We start from the raw sequence: 26,605 nt of genomic DNA on the forward strand, positions 1-26,605 counted from the left end.
TTCTTCATTCTGACCAGTGTGGATAAAACCTCCACTCTTGAATATCCCTTGCGCGTTGAAGACCCCAGAAGAAAAGCCAATGCCAGCCTGGGACTTGTTGTCTTCCAACTCAATCATTTTTCCTAAGCCTGCAGTTGCACCACACTCAATGGCCAACTTTGCATCTCTATAGGAAGCAAATGAAGAAGCTCTCTTCTCCATAGGATTAGCAATAGATAAAGCTTGGAAAGGAGTTCCAACTTCATCCTCAGCATCTATGTATGAGAAAGAAGACAAGTGGCTAACCAGGAGAGCCTTTTCTCCCCCTACCACCACCAGTTTCTTATTCTTCACGAATTTTAGCTTCTGGTGTAGGGTGGATGTCACGGCGCCTGCCTCGTGAATCCATGGTCTGCCTAAGAGACAGCTGTACGACGGGTGAATATCCATAACCTGGAAGGTAATATGGAAATCACTCAGTCCAATCTTGATTGGGAGATCAACTTCCCCAATCACTGTTTTACGCGACCCATCGAAAGCTTTCACAACAACTCCACTTTGCCTCATGGGAGGCCCTTGATAAGACAGTTTTGAAAGAGTGGATTTCGGCAATACATTTAGTGATGACCCAGTGTCCACCAGCATATTGAACATGGAGTCGTCTCTGCAGTTCATAGAAATATGTAAAGCCAAGTTGTGGTCTCTTCCCTCCTCAGGGAGATCAGAGTCACAGAAACTCAAATTGTTACAAGCAGTAACGTTTGCAACAATACTATCGAATTGTTCTATTGTGACATCATGATCTACATATGCCACATCCAAAACCTTTTGCAGAGCCTATCTATGTGGTTCTGAATTTAACAGCAATGACAATACTGATATTTTGGATGGCGTTTGTAGAAGCTGGTCTACAACATTGTACTCACTTCTCTTGATGAGCCTCAGCATCTCATCACAGTCTTCTTTCACATTGCCACCAGGGCCAACAGGAGTAGGAGTTTTCAGTACAGAGGAGGGCTTAACAGCAAGTGCCAGATTCGGAGTGCTCACAGCATTCCCAATCGGGCGTTCAGCAAAATCAGCACTAGCCTGGGGCTTGGGAGGTGCTGAAAACACACGACCGCTGCGGGTCAAACCACTTACATCTGCGATATTAACAACAGAGGAGGATGGTAAAGACACCTCTTTCCCATCTTCTACAGCAACAGCGTTGTAGCGATAGGGAATTGCTTTTTCGGAAGAGTATGGTACTGGACCGGCATGCTTAATGATCAGAGAGGGAGAAACCTTCTGCTTGCTACCATCGTACTTGATAATAACAGGTTCGGGTATCCGGAATACTGGGGAAATCACGTTGACCTCAGGCTCATCTTCGTCAACATTCCTATTCTGAAGGATCTCAATAACTCCTTCATCCAACATTTCCTGGAGATCTTAACGTACCTGGCGACAACCCAATCGGTTAATAGAGCAGACTCGGCATCTATCATGGTCATGCTCATAGTGACTATAGTCACATAGCAAACGGTGCAATTCGACCAGAGACTGTCGAATATGACTGACATATTTGACCTTGTATTTGCCAGGGCAGCCCTGGACCATGTTGACAGATTTCCCATGCTCGGGCAATGGGTTCTTCTTCACATTAGGACCTACGTCCTCAAAACACAGAATGCCACACCTTACAAGGTCTTGAACCTTGGTCTTCAAAGGGTAACAATTCTCCACGTCGTGGCCGGGAGCACCAGAATGGTAAACACAATGCAATTCGGGCGTATACCACCACTGGGGGTTAACATGTATAGCCGGTGGGTCTCTCGGAGTAATCAACTTCCTCTCTATCAAAGAGGGATATAATTCTGCATACGTCATTGGAATAGGATCAAAAGTGACCCTTTTCCTCTCGTAACTCGTGCTGGTTTGATTATTGTTTCGAGGCTGGTAGGCCTGCTGTTGCAGTCGGTGTTGTTGTTGCTGATATTGCTGAGGTGGTTGCTGATTGTTATGTTGCTGATACTGTTGATTGTCTCTGAAAACAGGTGCTATATGAGCCACCTGGTGCTGGTTACCGGCGGGACGCACGGTCTTCCTTCTCACAAAGGGTCTTCTTTATTTCACATGAGAGGTCACTGCATGTGCCTCTCCATCTTTCTTCTTCGCAAACGCTCCATAACGCTTGGCAGAAGAACCTTCTTCTCTGGTTAGACGTCCTTCTCTAACCCCTTCTTCTAAATGCATCCCCATATTCACCATCTCGGTGAAGTCAGAAGGAGCGCTAATAATCATCCGCTCATAATAGAATGAACTCAAGGTCTTCAGAAAGATCTTAGTCATTTCCTTCTCTTCTAGCGGGGGCACGATCTGTGCTGCCACCTCTGGGCGTACTCTTTAAACGTTTCTTTGTCCTTCTGGGACATGGCCCTCAATTAATCCCTATCGGGAGCCATATCCACGTTATACTTGTATTGCTTGACAAAGGCCTCGCCAAGATCATTGAAGGATCGGATGTTCGCACTGTCTAAACCCATGTACCATCTCAGGGCAGCACCAGACAGACTGTCCTGCAAGTAGTGGATGAGCAGTTGGTCATTATCAGTCTGAGTAGACATTTTCCTGGCATACATGACCAGGTGGCTAAGAGGACAAGTATTTCCCTTGTATTTTTCAAAGTCAGGGACCTTGAATTTCACAGGTATCTTCACGTTGGGAACTAAGCAGAGATCGGCAACAGACTTGCCAAAAAGATCCTTTCCTCTAAGAGTCTTCAATTCCTTGCGAAGCTCAAGAAATTGATCATTCATGGCGTCCATCTTCTCATAGACATCGGGGCCCTCAGACGGCTCAGAATGATAGATGGTGTCGTCTACCCTGGGCATGGTATGCACGACAGGAGGAGGAACAGCAAGGACCGGGCTATATGCCAGCATAGAAGCAAAGGTAGGAGCAAGACCCTCAGGCATGAAATTAGGAGGCATCCCCCACGGAAATCCGGTTGGCATGGCTGTTAGAACAAAGTGTGCACTGGCTGCAAGCACAGTTGAGGAAACAATCTTGGAGATAACTGTCCTCTGGGGAGGAGTTGAAGGTGTCGGAGAAGACTGGCTCTGGGCAGCCAAGAATGATTCCATCAAAGCGCTCAATCTAGCCACTTCCTCCTTGAGTTCACGGTTTTCTTGCTCTAGATGATCCATCAGTCTTGCAGAGTTGGCTCTAGTGTAGTACCGGTGAGTCAGCTTGTCTTCAAAATAAATGAAGAGCACAGAGTTAGACCACAGGACAAGAAACCGGGAACAAAACCTGCTTATGCACATGATGCATGCAATGCTCGTGCATATGATTTGTTTTTATATTTCAAAGGAACCCTAGGGTTTTATTTGCAAATTTTGGAATCATTTAACATTTATCGCATATAGAAATATCTGATAAAATAATATCAGGGAAAAGAAGTACAACATTGTCAATCATACACAAGAGAAAAGGAAAATAATCATCATATGGATCCCTAGAAACAATCATCTAAGGCTCGGGACACAGGAAGATAAGACGCGTGAAGCCTCTTCACTTCCCTCTCGTAGGCTGCCTCCATATCTGCCTTCTCCTTGACGAGTCGATCATACTTCCTCTTCCAAAACTTGGAAGACTGAGGAAGTAGAGAAGTCCATGCATCATTAGGATCATCAATAACTTGACGCTCGAGGAACTCAATCAAAGCATCCTTCTTCTTAATCTGCTGAAGCAACTCTTCACGCTCACGGATCCAGGCACGTGATAGGTCTTTGTCTCTCAACTCCTCTACTCCTTGATTAGGGAGGGTTGAAGGCCCAACCACAATCATAGGTGTAGGTCTCGGATACTCGTAAGGCATGAGATACTCAGACGCTCTCTTCCTTACCCAAGCGGTGTAAGGCTCCAAAGCGATGCAATTCTTAGGACCCAACTCCTTCCTTCCTTTCTTATGAATCTTGCGCCAAGCGCGGACCATCCTAGCTTTCAAGCCTTGGGGATCTTTACCCTCCTGAAAGAACACACCTTCTAACAAAATGTTATTGGGTTTATCCTTTAGGGGGAACCCAAGCTGACGACGTGCCAAAACGGGGTTGTAGTTAATCCCACCACATGTACCAAGAAGAGGCACATTGGAGAATTCACCACAAGAGTCGATAACCTGCACACCATCATACACACGGTTATACCAAGAGATATCATCATTGGTGAGAGACATGAGTCTCGTGGACCACCGTAGATATCCCTTGTTTTCCTTGAAAGTGATCGTCTGAGGTAAGTGAGAAATAAACCACTTATACAACAGAGGCAAATAGCACACAATGGCGCCACCACCCTTTGCGTTCCTCATATGCAAAGAGAAATAGGTATCACCCAACAGAGTCGGAACAGGATTAAGAGTAGAAAAGATCCTAATAGCGCTCACATCCACAAACTTGTCGATGTTGGGGAACAAAACCAATCCATAGATGAGAAGTACAAATATGGCCTCAAAGGCATCCTCACTCATGGCCTTCCCATAGATAGTGGCTTGAGCAATGAGGAACTCAGAAGGGAGACCTTGAATTCCACCTTTGGTAGTCATATGAGCACCAACCAGAGATTCATCTATGTGTAACATGTCTGCTATCTCTTGAGAAGTAGGAATACTCTCCAAGCCACTGAACGGCAACTGGTCTAGAATAGGTATACCCACAAGATAGGCATACTCCTCAAGCGTAGGCAAAAGCTGGAAATCTGGAAACGTGAAGCAACGGTACAAGGGATCATAAAACTGCACCAATACACTCATCAACCCTTCATCCACCTGAGTAGTAAGAAGAGGAAGAAGCTTCCCAAAACGAGCTTTGAAACCCAAAGGATCTAATACATAGGATGTCAGATTCCTTAACTCTTTCAACTCTGGTTGTCTGAAGCTGTACTTCTTCGTATTCCTTCTTTGTCTTTCCATGTCTGAAAATTTTGCAAATAAACCCCTTAAGTTCCTTGAAAATTTTCTTTATTATTGATGATATGGATGCAAATGAGTGCATGAATGCATGAATGCAACAATCACACTCAAGGATCAAGCAAAGCACACCAAACAACGGTCATGTGATGGATCATATCATCCTTAATATCAATCATCCATTTTGGTGGATTATGGTTTACACCTTATCTACACCCAAGTTCCATTGATATTAAGGATGCATGAACGGATCAACCATGAATCAAAGGTTTGTTGCAAGTCACGAGCATGGGGTTTTGGTTAAGAACCACCCAAAGGGAGTGTACTACGGTTTAAACCTGCCAAACATGTTCTACAAGAGGTTCCCATAGTCATCATCCCATCTTTTGGATATTATCGGAGAAACGACTAATCGTATTCCAAAAATATTCTCAAGAGAGACTCTTATGAGTGTAGTATCGCGTAACAATCGTATCAAATCTTACACTTGAACGACTTTCGCACTACATCCTAAGAATAGGCCAAGATGGGCTTGGTAAACTAAGGTCCTTGGCTTCTAAGGTCTATATTGGAAAGAGTAATGTCTAACCACAACTTACTTGTGTGACATTATTGATCCCAACATGACCTCCACCAAGTGAATGGACTTGCAAGTCAACTTGCTAAGGAATAACTCCACACAAATCAACAAGACTACGCCATTCTCCTATCCTAAGTGCACTCGAGTCCGGGTATAGAACTCATCTCACAAAGATCACCAAGCATATAAGGAATTAATATTCAAGCAATTCAATCATTACATACAATACAGTAATCCCAAATTGCACAAAAATATGTCACAAAACAACATACAATACAATACAACCAGTATGAAAAGTAGGCAAAACCCACTAGGCAAAGCTTCCCCAGCAGAGTCGCCACTTTTCTGTAGCGGGGTATTCGTTACCATTAGAGATATTGACTAACTCCAAGGTAAATCATACAAGTCGAGTCGCCACCACACTTCTATTTGTCCAAAGGAATGGTTAGAAAGCGAACAAAAACCTAATAGTTTTAACAAAACTAGTAAAAGAAACAGAGATCTGGGTAAGGGGGTTGGTTATGTAATGGGAAGGTGTTAGGCACCCAAAACATCCTAGGTACTCCTAGGGAGCCCTTTTCATACTTGCTGCAAAGGTTGTTGTTTTTTTGAAATTTTGTTTGTGCAAACATGATTGAAGAGATGAGAGGAGAATATACAAGTTATTTACATTTGTATTTGGATGGATAAACCCATTGCCTACGTACCATCTTATAAAAAGATAGGATCAAAACCTCGTAGTTCGGGGTAAAAATCTCAAAACAAGTTGGTGAATTGATTGGTCCAAAAGCCTTAAGGTCTTTTGTTATCAAAGGGAGAAAACTCAACCGAACCACAAATCCACCATGTGAGGATAGCTTCAACATGCTAGTGAGGGGTTAACCCTATAATAAGCATGGAAGACTCATTGTCCATCACTAAGGATATAGGTGAGTATTACATCTACCACAAAGATAACTCAAACCTAATAGCTAAAGGTTATGAAAGATTTTGATTAAGAAAGTGGCCATTGGAACCACAAAAGACATTTGAATGGGTTATATTTACCAATTAGAAGTCTATACAAAAAATGGTCAAAATTGACTTAAAGATTCAATTCAAAATAAGTGTTATGAAAATAAAGTTTGAAAATCAAAAGCATAAGACTTAGGTTTCTAATGTTTGAAAACAATAGTTAAATGTTTGCACAAAAAGTTTTGGCTTGGGTTAGAGTGGAGGGAAGAAGAAGAATGGCTAAGTCCTAAGCAAAACAAAAAAGTGAGGGATAAGAAATGAAACCACACTAGGAGTTCCTCTCTTGAGATCATATTGATGATCCAAGTAGCTCCCATCCTTTGGAACAAAGCAACCACAAAGCAAATATTTCAAGCAATCAAACACAAGGTCATGCTTCTAAGAATCCTCCAATGGCTTTTGCATCTCTCTCTTTAGATGAACATGGCAATGGTCCTCCAATTAAGTTCAAATGGAAACTCCTAGCACAAAAGCACACACATTAAAAGTTTCATGGAGTAAAACAAGAAAGGATAAGAGTGAGTTTAGAGATTTGGTCCTTCTAATCCATCTTCATCATTAAGATCCTTTTACTCCAATTTTGCATAAGGAAGGTCCTAGAAACTAAGTCCAATTCTCCATTTCTTTGCATAGGGAAAGTCCTAGAAACTAAGTCCATTTCTTTACATTTTGGTCCACAATAATCAAAACAAAAACACAAGCACAATAATATATACACAATTATGTGCTCAAGTGAGCAAAAGGCAAATGGCATTAACATAAACATGTGCTCAAATGAGCAAAGAGAAAAGCAAATGGATAATGTGTGCAAGAATAGTAAATTGCATAAAAGTAAATTGCATAAAGTAAATGTTAATTGTCAATAGTTAGTGTTAGTAGTTAGTGTGCCATAAGGCAAATTTAGCGCTATGTTAAGCAATCGTAATTGGACTTATGTAGAAGTCACAACTATATGAGGCCGGTCAATAATAATGTAGGCAACAAACACAAGTTAGGAGTCTTGATTAGTGAACCAAGTCCCAACAACTTGCCATGCCAAAAAGAAGAAGAGAAGTGATCTTGTATTGGTTTAAGCCTTTTGCATGATTTAGAAGACAACCTATCCTTAATGCAAAGCCATTCACTTGATCAATTGATCAAGATGAATTAGATTTGAATCAAGGAAGGTTAAATCTCCCTAATCAATGCTAACTTATCAACCTTCAACTCATTGATAAAAAATAAAAGAAGTAGGAGAAGAAGGAGAAGATGGATAAGAGAAATGAAAATGACAAAATTAAAGTGCATTAAATGAAGTAACATATACCAATCCTCATATGTTGACCAATAACATTGAAAGTCAAGGTCAAACAATTAAAAACAGAAGTGAGATGAAGATTGAATGTCAAGAAAAGAATAAAATATTTTTGGCATTTTTAATATTTAAAATAAACTTGAATTAAAATATTAAAGAAAGGTGAAACTTCAAAATCACTTCAAATCAACCTTGAAAGGTCCAAGTGATTTATCCTAAGTTCAACAAGGTCAAACAAAGTTTGACAAAAAAATTCAGCATTTTTTAAAGTCAGAAACTATTTTTAATCAATTAAAAATAAATAAAAATAACCTAATTGAACTAAAATCTCAAATAAATCTCAAATCAATTCAAAAATTGATGAGAATATTTTTCATAGATCCATCATCATTCAAATAGGTTGGGAAAATATTTTTGCATTTTTTGAATATCAAAAACTATTTAAAATGAATTAAAAATAACCAGAAAAGAGAAAATTCACAAAAAATATCAAATGACAAAATAAAAATTATTAAAAATCAGAAATAGAAACTAGAATTTATTTGGGAAATAATGCAACTGGTCCCATAATTTTTGAATAAAAAATGAAAGAGATGTTGATTTTTGAAATAAAATGGAATTAAAGAAAATAAAAGGAAAATAAAAACAGAAAATAGAAATTGGAAAAAGCGTGGACCGTCTGATCTAAGCTCATTAATTGAGCTGGCAAATCATGAGGCCATGAAGCGCGCGCCTACCATGGATCCAAGTCAACCGAGCCACACAACGCATTATAAAAAGTCATAACAAAGAAGGGATGAGATTAAATCTGGAGATTCAAACGCACGACCTAGATTTGATCTGGAGATGATGAAGCCATCGGAGCCACCGTCTTCTCCGGTGAGCTTCAGGATTCCGGCCAAATTGCAGAAACTCAAACCTCCATCAAAACGTGCGATCTATACATCAATAGAAAGCTGGGATGATGTACATCATCCCTGTACCATCCATTTTCCCTCTAGATCTCCATAGTATGAGAAATCAGAGATGGAAAAATCTGGTGTTCATCATGAACTCAATGAATTTCAAAAATTAAAAGCATAAACATGATGCCTCCATTGAGAGGACTTCAGCCAACACAAAATCTGAGCCAATAGGTCAAAGGATTAGGAGAATCGAAGAAAATACCAGTTGGAGTGTGTACTTGAATTCTGGTAGCTTGAGCTTGTTGCCTTGCTTGCTTTACCAAAACAGAAGTTCAATGAGATGTATGGTGAAGGTCTAGAGGCATTAGATCTAAGAATACAACCAGATGAAGCTGAATTCTAGATCTGAAATTTTTTGAGAAAAATGCAATTGCTTCTTTAGTAATGGTTGGGGAAAGAATTCTGCAGCATTTCAGGTTGAATTAGGCGTGTGAAATGAGTGGAATGAAGTCTCTATTTATAGAGAAAATGGCAAGGAGAGTGTGAGCAATCCGTGTGCATGGCATGTGAAGCTTCATTGCATGGGCTTGCATGATCATGCACAAGGCCGAAAAACAATGCCAAATGAGTTCTGAGCACCAGCCAGATGGAAATGGACGTGTGAGTTGCAAGGCAATTGCTCATGTAACAAGATTTCAAGTGAATTCTTTCTTTGTACCTAAAAATTCATCTCTTCGAAAGTACCAATTAAAAAATCCAAATATGGGCATGTGAGTAATGGTTGGAAAGGTATTGATGTAAGTAACAAGTGTTATGTTGGGCAAAAACTCATTTGAAGTGTGGAAATTTATGAAATTTGAGTTTAAAGTGTGATGTGCAAAACATGTCAAGGCAAGGTTTCTAAAAGTGGCCAACTTTCAAGCCCTTATGTTTTGATGATGCAGGCTTCAAATGAAAACACCTCCAACATCAACGTTGTATATATTTTCAAGAAAATAAAAATGGACTTAAATTTTGCATCATTTGGATTTTTGATGAAAGAGTTATGGGCATTTGAAGTTGGGCTTTTTTGACTTTTAATGCATTTGTCCCAAAAGGACCTATAATGTCTTGCATTATCACATGTGTTTCCTTTGAGATTTTGAAATTTTGTTCAACATAACATTTGAAGTAGACATCTCAAGCTTTCCAATGAATTTGATCCCACCTCAAAATCATAAAAAATGAATGAGTTATGTCCTTGGGAAGTTGACCCAGAATTAGGGTTTCAGTCAAAATGACCTATAATGTATTGGAATGGCAGATGGTTTTCCAAGCTTCAAATAAAATTTTGATGAACATGAACGTTGTTCACATTGTCCTTAAGAACATTTTTTCTTTTGGAACCATCTCCATTTGACCAACACATAAAAAGTTAGGTCTCAGTGTATTTCAATATAGTCAGATGGATTGACTGATCAACTTCTCAAGTCCACGCCTCATATCTTGATGAATTGATGGTTGAGGACACTCAAATAAGTTCAAATATGCATGAAATTATGAATTAAAGAACTTCCCTTGATTGCATTTGACCATGGGCTGAGGTTGCTTCATGAGCAAGGCATTGTGGTGCACAGATGAATTAGGGCTTCTCTGGGGAACCAACCTCAAATCCTTTGACTTGCTTTGCTCAAAAATGATGAACTGAGATACTAGGGAGGCATATTTTATGGATGAGAGCCTTGGTAACCATTACCATGCTTGTTTTCTTCTCCTCTTGACCATGTCTTTGTACATAGGATCTCCTAAAAGCTTTGGACCTTGTGATTGCTCAAGCTACAAACAAAAGATGTTAGTGACATATTTTTGTGCTTTTGGTTAGTAAACAAAATAAGAAAAGCAATGATATACAATTCAAGCATGCTTGGTGATCTCAAACCACTCACAAGGAGTCCCACCCAAAGGGAAAAGGAACCAAGATGCTCAATGATCCTTGAGGCTATGCAATGCAATGTTATGATGCCATGAGGGATCTTAGGGACAAAATTAGGGTCTTACACCAATCCACTGACTACAACTTCACTTCAACTTTATAACTCACTAACAAACTTTTAAACTAACTTTAACAGTTCACTAACTCTGTTAAACTTCTAACAAGCTTCTTCATGAATCCACTAACTGTAACTATTGCCCTAACCATAACAAAACTGCCCTAATTATCTGAACAATTCAGTTACAAAATTTCCTTTATATTATCATAATTGTTTATCAATCTCATTCAACAGGGATCATTATGCAAATCTACACTCTCTGCAACACATCAATCTCTCTACAACTCATCACTCTCTAATCACCTGACTATAAAGCTTCGTATTGAAGCTCTCTACAATTGAGCTCATCCCTATACACTCCACTACACTCTATACTCCACACGTAGCAGCAACAATGACATGAATTTACCTCATACAGATTACATTAAAAAGAAGAAGAAAAAGAAGAAGAATACATTGCAGTGCAAAGCAAGGAATTCAAGAGTTTACATGGTTTTCTTCTTCCTCTGGGTTTCTTTATTCTTCATCTTTATCACCTTCGCCTTCAACAATTTTCAAGATAGCCTCTGCCTTGTAGGTAGGTCTTCAAAACTCCACTCCCTTACTTCAAGCTATTACCATCATGTAGAGTAGAGTGAGGTGAATCAAAGCCCCAAGGTTGCGTGGCTTGATTCCCCTCCATAAACGTTTAAATTCAATTTTGGTCAGTTAAGGTTCTTGGATGTTTGGTTTAATTTTAGGAGATGTGGTGAGGTTGGGAGGAAACAAAGGCAAGAAATGGAGATGCGAGTTTGAGAGGGTGTGTTTGGTGGTGGTTGTGGTCTAAACTGAGCTGTTCCGCCTCCTCCGGCGCGGCAGAGTGATTTCTGGTGGAGAGAGTAGATTGAGAGGGAGAGGACTATGGTTGCATAGGTGGAAACGTGAATGAGATGATTAGAAAATTTTACTTTATACCCCTATGTTTAGCCTCATACCCCTACAATTTTTTTAAAATACCAATTTTATCTTTAACTGGTTTTAACCAATTTACCATTTAGTTGATACTTCCAAAAGTTACACATTCCACCCTTGCACCGGAACTCCTGGAAAAAGACTTCCGGTATATATTTTTTCCAAATCGGAAGACTTCACAAAAGACATCCGGAACACACCAAGTAGTAAACCGGAAGACTTCAAGAAAGAGTTCTGGTTCTTTAATAAAAAAGAAACGTTCCGGAACACTTTTTGAAAGAGTTCCGGTAAACAAAGTGACATATACCGGAACTCTTTGAAGAAGTCTTCTGGTATGGTTTTTATGTATTCTGGAACTCTTCTTTGAAGACTTCCGATTTGCAATTTATTTATTTGTATTTTTTTTTTTGAAATTTTTTTATTGTGCAGGAATGGAAAATCTTCCCCAAATATGTGTAGATACTTCTGATGCGTTTATAACAAATGAAAGATTTGGTACACGAGAATAGGTGATCAGATGGATTAAAGAGGTTGGAATCAATAATAAAGTAAATGTTATTATCAGTCGTTCAGATACTGAAACAGGCAAGAGAGGGAGAAACAACAAATTAACATTTGGTTGTGATAAAGGTGGGAAACACAAGAGTGCTGATAGTGGAACCCAAAGTGCGTCCAAGAAATGTGGATGCCCATTTAAAATTAGGTCGACTCCGGCGAAAGATGGGTCTGGCTGGAAGATTTATGTAAAATGTGGGTTACATAATCATGGTTTACCTGATAGATTAGAAGGTCATTCCTTTATTGGTAGGTTGACCACAGATGAGAAGCAACATGTCGCTGATTTGACAAAGAGACATGTACCACCTAGACACATATTTCTTTCCATGCAAGACCGAGATCCTGAGAATGTCACTCGGATTACGCAAGTATACAAGCATAAGAGTGTGATACAAAAAGAGATAAGAGGTCCTAGAAGTGAGATACAACATTTGTTTAAGCTTATTGAGGATGCAGGCTATGTGTATTGGAGTAGAAAAAAGGATGACTCGGAAGTTGAGAGAGAGATATTTTGGGCCCATCCCGATTCAATTAAGTTGTTGAACATTTTTCCTATTGTGTTAGTTATGGATAGCACCTACAAGACAAACAAATATAAACAACCTTTGTTTGAAATTGATGGCCTGACATCAACCGAGTTGACTTTTGCTGTTGCATTTGTGTATATGGAGTCTGAGCAGACAGAGAATTTTTGCTAGGTATTGAAGAAACTAAAAGAATTGTTTGTGAAGAAAGATTTGTGGCCACAAGTGATTTTGACAGATAGAGATCTTGCTTTGATGAAAGCAATTGAAATTGTGTTTCCCAGGTCAATTAATTTGCTATGTAGATTTCACATTAACAAAAACGTTGGTGCCAAATGCAAACAACATGTGGTGAATGACCTGCAAAAGACGATAGACACATTATGGATGGAAGTTGTTTGGGCTAGTGATGAGGTTGAGTATGGTCAACGGTTGCATCAACTTGAGCAAGCATGTGTTGATTATAGTGGATTTATTAATTATGTGAAAGACACATGGTTGACTCCACATAGACATGGATTTGTTGGAGCATGGATTAATCGAGTGCTACATTTGGGTAACACAACGACTAATCGGTACATGTTATAATTTTTTCTGTGTTATTTTTATATGTGATATTTTTTCTATGTATTTTTTATGTGTTATTTTCAATATTTTTAGGGTTGAATCTGCTCATTGGAAGTTATAGCAGATGTTAGGAAACAGTATAGGTGACATGGTAAAATGTTGGATGCTATGAATAATAACCTGAGGTTACAACTGGGAAACACTAGAGCTTGTTTTCAAAAGATTTTTTACGAAGTTGAGCACGCGCACATAAGTCCCTTTTATGGTTATTTGCGTGGTTCCGTATCTCGAGCTGCTTTGAGACGTATTGCTGAAGAGTTATTGAGAGTTGATTATGTTGGAATTAACAGGCAAATATGTGGTTGTACTCTTAGAACATCTTATGGGTTACCTTGTGCTTGTAAGTTAGGAAGATACACACTAGGTGGTATACTGATACCCATAGATGTTGTTCATGTTCATTAGAGGAAACTAACTATGGAAGTTGAGTTAGAGGTAGATGCAGATAATGGATCATAGGTGGATATGACTTATGCAATAGATGAATTATGGAAGCGATTTAGGTCATTAGATGTTATTGGGAAAAGGGCATTAAAGAGTAGGGTATGTGAACTAGCATACCCAACAATGAATCCATTGTGTCCACCACCCGAGAAATTAAAAACCAAAGGAGGAGTGAAGAAGAAAGGGAAAAAACCAGCAGAATATGATGTTTATAGGGACCCTTCGTATCATGAGTATGTTGATAAGGCATCTCAATCTTCACAAAGGAAATCTCAACCATCACAGACTTCGAAGAAGTTAAAATTATCAAAGAAGAAACCACAATTCACTCTTCAAATTCCTAATCATATTAGGTCATACATTGAAGATGTAGTTAATGTTGAATCAGATGGTAATTTTGGATTTAGAGTCATTGCATCATTGCATGGATATGGTGAGGATGGTTGGTCAATGGTTCACAGAGAGTTGGGGATGGAAATAATAGACAAGGATAGGTCAACTTTGTATGACAAGTTATTTTCTAATCGGTTGTCAGAAGTAAGAGAATCTTTGATGATAGAATCCTTTGGTTCACAGCCACTTGAAAAATGGTTGACTCTACCAGATATGGGTTACTTGATAGCGAATCGCTATAATGTTGTACTTGTCTGTTTAGGCAATCCGTGCATGAATTTCTTTCCTATGACAAGTTCACATTCACCAAATGTCTCTATTTATTGCATTGGTTTTGTTAACCAAAATCATTGGGTTCATGTACGTATTTTGTATGACAAGTTAATTTATATGACTTAATATTTTAATTATTTCACTTTATTAAATATATGTTTTAACTATTGTCATCAAGTTAACATGAAATAGGGGTTTTCGTTGCCACCGGTCACATTAGATCGGAAGAAGTTTCGTTCTCATACAACAACGTCTTGGATGTTAAGATTTGCAGGTCATCTAAAACATTGGAAATTACTTACGCCTATATCAGCATGAATATGTCCTCAAAACATGAATATGTAATCAAAACATGAATATTATATTATGTCTATTATATTCAGTTCTAATGTGCTTCAAATAAATATGTAATCAAAACATGAATGTTTTCTAAAACTTAATACATAAATCAATGTGAACGAGAAATACGCAAAGCTTCAAATAAATCAGCAAACTGTGGATCTTCCTCTTCGGCATTAACTTATCTCAGATAACGATGAATCAATGTAGATACACGAGCCCAATTAGGATCAAATGGTCCTGCGTCATAAACAGGAACTGGTACCTCTCTTGGATCGTCACGATGGGGAGGGACCAAACGTGGATGCGAAACACAATAATACCACTCCAGATAACCATCTTCTACATCAGATGGAGTGGTGGCCAGGGTAGTTGGACGGATCACAATGATAACGCTCTGATGATAACCAATCCAATCGACATCAATATCAGTCACCATCATACAATCAAGAGGTGGGGATGGAACATACTGCTCGTACCCGAACTGACATAAACATTTGTCAGGCAAGTATGGAACAATTGTGCCACCCCACTTCAAACACCCCCTGTAGAGACATAACTCATCAAACTGACGCCATGCTCTATGATCCTCAAATGGATGCCATATGACGTCGGCAGGTGTCAACTTGTCCAAAATAGGTCGTAAATCATCAGCCTTCAGGACTCTTTGCCTATAGGACCATCTCATCGCTCGAGGAAGACCACAATTATCAGTTGGTTTCCAATTCTCTCCTCTTTTTCCAACAGTTGGAAAGTACTCGTGAATCCAGCACTGTTACAAAATAAAAACATAATAAACAAAATAAATTAAGTTAACATACTTTATAAAATGGATCCAACACTTAATAAACAAAATGAAATTATATATCTGTAGGAGAGTAGGATATCCACCAAGCTGTTTGCAACTGAACATAGACGCATCTCCAAGATATCTATATAGGGTAACTAGTGCAGCTGCTCCCCAACTATATCCCGAACATCTACCTAAGTCCGTAAATAGTAGGAGGTATCGTACCTCGACAAGTGTAAAGGTCTTGTCGGCAAAAATGGTGGAACCCACCAACATCAACAAATATGCTCTGGTCGCATATGCCCAGCTGGAAGCAGCTATATGTTGTACGAATAAATCGTATAACCACTCCAATTTATAATACGAACCCCTGAAACTACAAACATGTGATTGTGTCTCACCCTGTGACACTCCTAAGTAGTCAAAAGCAAGTTCAACAGCAACCTCTCCCGTGACATCCTGAGAACTCTAGAAGACAACCCTGATGGGCAAGTGAAACAGACATGAGACGTCATCCAAAGTAATGCTCATTTCACCAAACGGCATGTGAAATGAATATGTCTCTAGATGTCATCTTTCCACAAATGCAGAGACCAGATTTGTGTCTATCTTGTTCAAACTAGTTCTCTGAAGTGAAGATAAACTAGATCTAGATACCCAACTCTCCACCTGTTGTGGAAGATCCAGTGGAACCCTAGATGTCAGCTTTGGTCCGTGTTCAGCAACCTTTAACTCTTCTTTTGTACCTCTTTCCTAAAAACAATTAAAACACATATTAGAAAACACAATATAAAATATTCAAATATTATTCATTTTTAAATATATCATGTTTATTTACCTCACCAAACCATAAATGGCGAGCAACATGATGCTCGTACTTCACCAAAGGAGACATATCATACGACCCTCCTGGATACCCAGTCGACTCTACTGCAGATGAAGATGTGCCCCAGCCTAAACTGCGGTATGGAATCCTACCATTTGCACCTCGTCTTTGAATCAGTACAAAAAAATATTTATAACAAAATAATTAAAAATACAAAAAATACAAAATACAAAAAATAAAAAAAATAAAAAGCGCATCGGAACACTTCAAAGAAGAGTTCCGGTGTGGAAAAAAACAAGGTTGACTACCTGAACACTTCTTAAAAGAGTTCCGGTTTAGTTCATCCAAACTAGAAGTCTTTAAGAAAGAGTTCTGATACATACACTTACAAACCGAAAGACTTTCTAAAAGACTTCCGGTTCAATGCCCCAAAAATGTAGCGAATCGAAAGACTTTGGAGAAGTGTTCCGGTATACATTTTGTGAACTGGAAGACTTACTCTTAGTGTTCCAGTTTACAATGCCATAATTTTCTTTTCCGGAAGTCTTCAAGCGCAAATGGAAAAACTTCCATTTCTGAAAAATATACCCTATTTATATGAGGGTATTTTGGTCCCAAAAAATTATTTGTAGGGGTATGGGTACAATTGCAGGGGTACGAGGTAAAGTTTTCAGATGATTATGAAGAATACACTCAACTCTTTCCCCGCACACATGGGCCTCAGGCGCCCTAAGTCCAAGGGCCTTACTACAATTACACTCCCAAGTTTGTTATTACACCTCCTTTAAATACAATTAACAATAACAACATTGGGCCTCTATCATGGGCCCCTGCGCCCATTCTCAAGTTTGCACCTCATTTGCAGACTTACACCCCCCTGTAGTTAGCACTTAGTTTTTTTTCTTTGTTTCATCAATTTATTTTTTATCTTTTTAACATTTTATGCGCCTTTTAATCCATTCAATACATTTTGTAAGTCCATAAATAATACATCTTCTACACATATTAATCCATAAATACATAAAATACATTTACTTAGGTTTAATTAGCAATTAGTTGTTTTAGTCTCATTTTCACACTTTGGAAATACTCGAAAAAATAAAAATAGTTAATCCATATTTAAGTTTAGTTTTAGAATTAATTCAATTAGACTTTTAGAAATCAATATGCATGTTAATACTTATATTTTAATTAACATTTAAGTAGATTTAGTTCATGCAAATTCCATAAATTTCTTTAAAATTAGAAGTTATGCTCAATTTAAAATCCATGTGCTTGATACCTTGATTCATGCCCTGATTGATTAATTTATCAAAGTCATCTTTAATCAATTAACAACTCCATATTTTAAATTATTCCCCTATCCAGTCAAGTGATCATAAGTCTCTTGATCACTTGATGAGATTAGATTCTTATTGCTTGCACCACATTGAATCTCAAGTCAAGTCAAGCTTCTCATGCAAGGCTCTGAAAAACAAAAGGAATATCAAGACTATATCAAAGCTTCATCCTTCAAGCACTACAAAAATATTCCCTTGTCAATACTTGTCAATATTGATGTGAATCGTGCGCCACGAACCTTAAGTAGTGGATAAGGAATGAGAGGGAGTATTCTTATCCTCATTCTGAATATCTTTGGATATGGGACGCCTGACCCAGTTGTTCAAAGTATTCACTTCCATTCATAGACTTTAGTGCAATTCAAATCAAGCAATTGTCAAGTCTTCTTCCCGACACATGATATAACATCTCAACATTGCTATAATCATCATTTCACAACACACTTCTCTTTGGACCAAACATACACTCTCTTTGACATCCATACATTCATTGAGTTCTGCACCTCATGGTCAAGCACCCATCTCCAAATCAATACCTTTCATTCATTTCCCTATGGAGTCTCATACTCTGGAAACAATCATGCATTGCCATGCGGAGGCTCATGCTCTGCAAAAACCTTCATTCATTTCCTTGTGGAGCCTCATGCTCTGGAAAACCCCATTTATTTTATTTTACCCTTTGGAGATTCATGCTCTGGCAACTCTCATGCATTGCCCAATGGAGCTTCATTCTCTGAAAACTCTCATGCCTTACCCTGCGGAGCTTCATGCTCTGTAAACTCTCATACATTTCTCTGTAGAGTCTCATGCTCTGGCAACCTTCATATTATTTCCTTATGGAGCCTCATGCTCTGGTAACCCCCTTTTGTAGGTCTTGATCCTTGTATCTAGGAAAAATCCTACAACCTAGTATTGGTCACACTATCTATTGGTTGACACCACATTCTTTGGTTCAGGCGAACCTATTTATGGTTTCAAACAACATACAATCCTAGTTCAAACAATAGTTTCACCACAAACAACAAACAACCCCTTTCTCATTTCATAACACTTTTCTCATTGCACAATTTCTTTTATAATTTAAACAACTACTTTATAGTTTAAGCAATTTCCTTTGTATCCAATTCAATCAACTCTTTCTTTTTATTTTATCACACAAACCTTTTCAAAACAATTTCCATTCTTTTCATAAAAGAACATTTATAATTTATTCCTTAGCAGACAAACTAAAAGCTTAGAGCATCCGAACAAGGACCAGAATCAGCTAACGTCTAAACACTTCTAGGATACAATTATAATTGTTCCTTAAAATCAATCAACAAATCCATATTTTTTACCACAAACTACGGAGATTTGATTTTCTCATTGTACCATGAGAATACATAGGCACGAAGGTTTGAATCCTTTTCTCATTGTTGGGGAGTCCATAAGCAAGTCAAGCCTAGTTTTGTTTCTTATTTGTTTGGGTGTTTATCTTTATTGTTTTACTTTCCTTATCACTATGCCATGTATTGTATCTTTACTATTTTACTGATTTATTATATTGAATTATTTATTGCTTTATATATGCATCATACTTTGGATATTTAATATATTCTCTGTTGTTGGGTTTGGATTATGTTACATGAGAGAAGCTCTATACCCGAGCTTGAGTATACACACGAGATAGAATCGCGGATAGTCGTGCTGACCTGTGTTTCACATGTTGGGTTGGCACGAGACCCACACCCAGACTAGATTCACTTGGAAGTACCTTTGTCCTGCAAGAATTTGCTACGGCAGGGTATTTTCATTTGCATCCATGACTCTGGGAGGCCTTTTTAGGGATCACCTTTGGATACTAGACCCTACCTGTGAGGGGATATTGTGTTTTTGCAGGAAACCAAGACCCTACATACCATTTATCATCATTATACATCGAACCTTTGAACCTACTTCAAGAACTATGTGCAGATTATCCAAAATGTGCTAAGGCTTTGAATCTATGATGTTGCATATCATTTCATCATATCAAAATTGATGTTTGCATGTGTATTTCCAGGGAATCCAAGAGCCTAGTCTGTTATTGAGTATTCAAGAAGAAAATGAGTATTGGCAGAAGAAGCATTTATAGTTACAAGTTTGTGGAACCACAATTTAAAGCTTTAAAAGGATTGGGAACTTGTCTGACTCTTGACAACAAGGATGATTTCAAGAAGAGATATGGTAATCTCCTAGGAATCCTTAGCACTGATGTCAACATCGTGGCCATCCACACTCTCATTCAATTCTATGATCCTCCGATGAGACGTTTCACTTTCCAAGACTATCATTTAGCTCCTACTCTGGAGGAGTATTCTTATATCATGGGGGTTGAGATTAAAGGTCAAGTTCCCTTCATTAACATAAAGGAACTTCCCAAATTTCACCATATAGTTTAAACAACCCACTTGGAGAAGAAGGAAATGAAGCTTAACCTTAAACTCAAGGGTGGTGTTCATGGCTTTACCCTGAAGTTTCTGATGGACAAGGAGACTACTTTTGCTGATGTTGGGAGCTGGAATGCTTTCAATTTTATTCTTGTTCTACTTATATATTGGATAGTGTTGTTTCCTAACCTTTAAGACTTTGTGTACTTGGCTTTTATTTGTATCTTCATGTCTGGGAATCATGTCCCTACTCTGCTGGTTGATACCTATTATTCAATTCATTTGAGGAATCAGGAGAAGAAAGGAACTATTGTGTATTGTGCTTCTCTATTATATAGGTGGTTCATGTCTCACTTGCCCAACAAGGGTCCTTTTATTGAGAACAAAGGCAATCTAAAATGGTCTCAGAGGATCATGTCCTTAACTGCTTATGATATCTTATGGTAATCTCGAAACTACGATGATTTCAAGATCATCCTCAACTATAGTAGCTTCCCTAATGTGCCTCTCATTGGCACAAAAAGAAGAATCAACTACAACCCAAGCCAGACACTATGTCAATTGGGTTACCCAATTCTTGGCAAACCAAACATCGAGCAATTGGAAGAGTTTGTTCTATATGGAGGGGTTGATAATCTAGAGTTGCTAAGGAATATTAGAATAGCTTGGGGAGATATTCATCATCAAGGAAGGGATGAACTGGGAAAGAAGAACTGTATAGAAAAATAAGCATGTACACAATTGTAAGACCCCAATTTTGACCCCTAATATCCCTCATGCCATCTCATAGCTTGGCATTAGCATTGGGATCACACTTTGGTATCCTCCTCACCTATCACTCATTGGGTTTGCATTGGGAGAGATCACTGAGCATTTTATTATTGTATCTTACTTTATTTTCTTTGTTTTACTAACCAAAATACCAAAAATATGTCTATGTGTAGCTTTGTTTCTTTTGTAGGTAGTGTGTATGTCCACTTGTGCCTCACCAAGCTCACAATTAGGGTTTGAGACCCTCAATGCAAGGTATCAAGTTAACAAAGGTCCACATTGGTTCCAAGCATCATATATCGATCCCCATGTTCTTTATTTGTCATTTTGATCAAGAATTCATCAAGAGTTTGAAGTTTCTTTGTCAAGGAAACCCTAATTCATCTGGGTATCTTATGTGCCTTCCTCAATAAGTTTCTTCAACATTTGGTAAAATACATCAAGGTATACTTAATTTTACTTCATCATAATCATATATGATCCTCCATGATCCCTAAAGAGCAAATGAACTTCAAGTTTGCATGTTGGTTCAAGGAAGTTGACCAGAAAAGTCAACTGGTCAAATCTAGGGTTCCCTAGACCTTATCTCCTACAACTTTTATCATATGAAAATGATTCAAAGAGAAATGTTACTCTTTATGACATTCCAAACAATTTTCATGTTTGCATAAAGAGCTAATTTTTCTTGGAAAGTCATTTTTTATTAGGTCATTTTGTTTGTGCCCTAGATAGAAGGTCAATTTCCAAGAATCATAACTTCCTCAATTTTTATGATATGAAGATGATACAAGTTTCATGATTAATTTCAAGATGTGTTCTTCAACTTTATTTATTTGAGAAATATCGAATTCCACTTGTAAGGGCATGTGCCATGAGGAAACATTATAGGTTCATTTGGGTGCTTATCATTGAACAAGCAATTTTCCTCAACTTCTAAAATACATAACTCCATCATGATAGATCAAAATGGTGTCAAATTTATTACCAAATTGAATATGTTTGAAAGATCTACAACTTTGAAGAAGGAACCAAGTCATTTGAAGCTCATATCAAAAGTTGTTCAAAGTGGAAAAAGGAGTCATTTGACTTTTAACTTAAATAAATTTCAAGTATATTTGATTCCTCCAACTTCAAGGCCAAAATCCATCATGTTCCAAGCTTCAAATGGTAAAAGTCCCAACACCAAGGTTGTTCCCCATGACGGTAGCTTTCCAAAGAGTCAAAGATCATTCCATTTGGATAAGAATTTAAGAGGTTGCACATATTTTCTTTGCATGTCCCAATTTGGCAACTTTTGAAATCAAATGTTACACATCTTTGCATGGCCTCATGTTATGATCTCAACATCTTTTATGCACAAATTTGGAGTGGATTGCATGATCGTTTGGGCCTGAACACATGCCCATGCACCCATGCACATCAATTACTATTTTTGGATTCAAATTTGAAAGGTGTAGAAATCACATTGTGTTGCCTATAAATTGAACTCCATTACCTCAGATTGGAAGAGGGCCATTGCCAAAGCTTTGCTCAACAATCCCATAGACATACTTGAGAGAATACCTTGAAGATTTCTTTAAAATCAAGCTTCTAGTTCAACTTCTGTTTCTAAACTAAAACTCCATGGATTCACATCCCTTTTGGTTCTAATCATCTCCTACAAGCAAGAGGAAGCAAGGCCAAGTGGACTTGCATCCAGATAGAGCCTTATCATTTCAACCCAAAGGTGAAATCTCCAGAAATTCAACTCTTTGATTCTCTCTCATTTCATAACATTTTTGCTTGATTTGTGGTTGGCGAAAGTCCTACCAATGTAGGCATTGATACTGAGTTGCTTTGAGGTTAAATCGAAGCAACTCAATTTTGGAACCTCGGTTTTCAACTCCACATTTCTGGTTATAGAGTGAGAGCTGGAAAAATTGGAGGCCATATTTGGAATCCTCATGATTTTCTCTTCAAATTGATGTATGATCCATTTATTTTGGTGACATTTTGATCCTGACCAGTCCGATGAGGTGGCCGGAGAAGACGGTCGGAGCTAGGGCTCTGGTGATGTGCTGGCTCAATCCAAGCCATTTGATTCCTTTTCCACGTTATGATCTCATCCTTTGATTGTGATTACCCATGTTGTGCACGTGTTGATTAAGGTGTTTGGCAGACTTGATGCGCGTGGCCATCAGATCTGCCACCTCAATTAATGAGGGATATCTGATGGCCCTTGTTTTTTCTGTTTTTTATCTATTTTCCAATTAATATTTTAAATAGCATTTTCTCATTTAATTCACTATAATTTCAATTTTAATCCAAAAAATATGGGACTTTCACCAAAATTTCACAAATGATTTCCTCTTCCCGTTTTTGAATTAAAATTAACTTTTGGATTGAGTTTGATATTTTTAGTGAATTTTGTGATTTTTGACTTGTTTTTAATTGATTTTAAACACTTCTGACTTTCAAAAAATGCCACACAAAAATAGTCAATGGTCCTTTGACCTTGTTTGACCTATGATAATTCCCTTGTCTATTTCTTTGGTGATTTTAAGGGATTTGAGGTTTTTCCCCTTTTAAAACATATTTTTCTATATTTTAAAATTGATTTAAATTGTTTAATAATTTTAATATTTTGTTGAGCTTTTGTTTTGAATTTCTGTTAACTCAACTTCTGGTTGGCCTTGATCTTGATTTAATTGGACTTTAATTTGATCAATACCATTGAATTTAGGGGATTGATCTAGTTTGAACTTCATCCCTCAAAATGAATGGATGATATTAATCAGGTGAGGTTCATCCCTTGATCAATTTAGGATCTCTCCCACTCCATCTCTTCATTTTCATCTCATTTTTTTCCCAATCCATTCATGGACAATGATTTCTCATAGATCAAAATGCTAGTTGATTCATCAATGACCTTGTGTCAGATGAATCAACATGAGCTTAATTGAGATATGTCCATCCCATCTTATTTATGTGTGTGTATGCTTTAGGAGCTTGATCTTCATATATTGTCTCTAGCATGCCTTAACACCAATATTATTATTGCCCGACCTCAGATAGTTGTGACTTCTACATAAGTCCAATTACGATTGCTTAACATGACGCTAAATTTGTCCAAAAAGGCATAGCATTTTTGTAAGTAAGATTGTGAGTCTCCCATTCCTCATGGTATTATGTGAAGATTTTACCCCTTCTCCATTTATGAGAGCTAGTGGCATATTAGTTGAGTTATCCAAGTTGGATCCCTTCTCATGAATGATGTCTAAGTTCATATCTTCATGCTTATGGGTGGATGGTTGAGTGTTCTCCAAAAAATGACTTAAACAATTTTCTTCTTCCACTAACATTCACTAACATTTCTTTGTATTGACTTTATTTTTAATGCCATTTACTTTAATGAAATTTAAGTTCTTGCACTTTATCATTCATTGTCATTTACATTCATGCAATTTGTTTACGCTTCAGTCATTTTTACTTTGCTCACTTGAGCCATATTTTGTGCTTGTGATATATTTGTGCTTGTGATTTTGTTTTGTTTGTGGTCTTAGGACCTTAAAACACTTAATAAAAACAAAAACCCTAAAAAATACATTGGTGGACTGTTGGACCTTTGTTTGTGACTTGAGTTGACCTTATGAACTTAGAGTAGGCAACATCCCTGAGCTATGGAAGAAATTGTCCAATGCCATTATTTGAGACCATTTATTGGCCAATGCCATTCACCTGATACAAGCCTTGAGAGACTCCTTTGGTTTATCTGTTATACGTATTCTTATCTTTGTCTGAATTGTTATTTTGATCTTATTGATATCATTTGATGCTTTCTCTTTGAGTACGTTTCAAGGGATATTTCATCTGATACATCTAAAAGACATTGAAGACTTCTTGTTTTGGAGTGCGTGCTTGAATGTTTGGTTATCTTTATTTGATACCATTGGTCTTCATATTAATTGCTTGGATGATTATAGCTTTGATACTTGCTTAACAATCCAAAGGATATGGGTTTCTATCTGACACTTTTCTCTTGTGGATGCTTCCAATTGGTTAGATCTTTTTAACTGTAAAGTTTTAAATCTTGTCTAGGATCTTTTTAACTCCATATTTCTCGTTATAGAGTGAGAGTTGAAAAAATTGGAGGTCATATTTGGAATCCTCATGATTTTCTCTTCAAATTGATGTATGATTGATTTATTTTGGTGACATTTTGATCGTGACCAGTTCGGTGAGGTGGCCGGAGAAGAGGACCGGAGCTAGGGCTCCGATGGTGTGTTGGCTCAGTCCAGGCCGTTTGATCCCATTGTCGCGTTATAATCTCACCCCTTGATTGTGATTACCCATGTTGTGTACGTGTTGACTGAGGTGTTTGGTGGAGTTGATACTCGTGGCCATCAGATTTGTCACCTCAATTAATGAGGGATATCTGATGGCCCTTGTTTTTTCTGTTTATTTCTATTTTCCAATTAATATTTTAAATAGCATTTTATCATTTAATTCACTATAATTTCAATTTTAATCCAAAAAATATGGGACTTTCACCAAAATTTCACAAATAATATCCTCTTTCCATTTCTGAGTTAAAATTAATTGTTGGATTGAGTTTGATATTTTAAGTGATTTTTGACTTGTTTTTAATTGATTTTAAATACTTCTTACTTTCAAAAAATGCCAAAAAAATTAGCCAATGGTCCTTTGACCTTTTTTGACCTATGATAAATCCCTTGGCCATTTCTTTGGTGATTTGAAGGGATTTGAGGTTTTTTTCCCTTTTAAAATGTATTTTTCTTCATTTTAAAATTGATTTAAATTATTTAATTATTTTAATATTTTTTTGAGATTTTGTTTTGACTTTGTGTTGACTCAACTTCTATTTGGCCTTGATCTTGGTTGAATTGGACATTAATTTGATCAATACCATTGGATTTAGGGGGTTGATGAAGTTTGAACTTCATCCCTCAAAATGAATGGATGGTATTGATCAAGTGAGGTTCATCCCTTGATCAATTTGGGATCTCTCTCACTCCATCTCTTCATTTTCATCTCACTTTTTTCCCAATCCATTCATGTCCACTGACTTCTCGTAGATCACAATGCTAGTTGATTCGTCAATGACTTTGTGTCATATGAATCAACATGAGCTTGATTGAGATATGTTCATCCCCTCTTATTTTTGTGTGTGGTATGATTTAGGAGCTTGGTCTTCATACCTCGTCTCTAGCATGCATTAACACCAATATTATTATTTCCCAGCCTCAGATAGTTGTGACTTCTACATAAGTTCAATTACAATTTCTTAACATAAAGTTAAATTTGTCCAAAAAGGCATAACATTTTTGTAAGTGAGATTGTAAGTCTCCCATTCCTCATGGTATTGTTTGAAGATTTTACCTCTTTTCCATTTATGAGAGCTAGTGGCATACTTGTTGATTTATCCAAGTTGGAGCTCTTCTCATGAATGATGTCTAAGTTCATATCTTCATGCTTATGGGTGGATGGTTGAGTGTTCTCCAAAAAATGACTTAAAAATTTTTATTCTTCCACTAACATTCACTAACATTTGTATTGACTTTATTTTTAATGCTATTTACTTTAATGCAATTTAAATTCTTGCACTTTA

This window comes from Lathyrus oleraceus, chromosome 1 (genome assembly GCF_024323335.1).
Source record: "Lathyrus oleraceus cultivar Zhongwan6 chromosome 1, CAAS_Psat_ZW6_1.0, whole genome shotgun sequence".
Taxonomy (NCBI): Eukaryota; Viridiplantae; Streptophyta; class Magnoliopsida; order Fabales; family Fabaceae; genus Lathyrus; species Lathyrus oleraceus.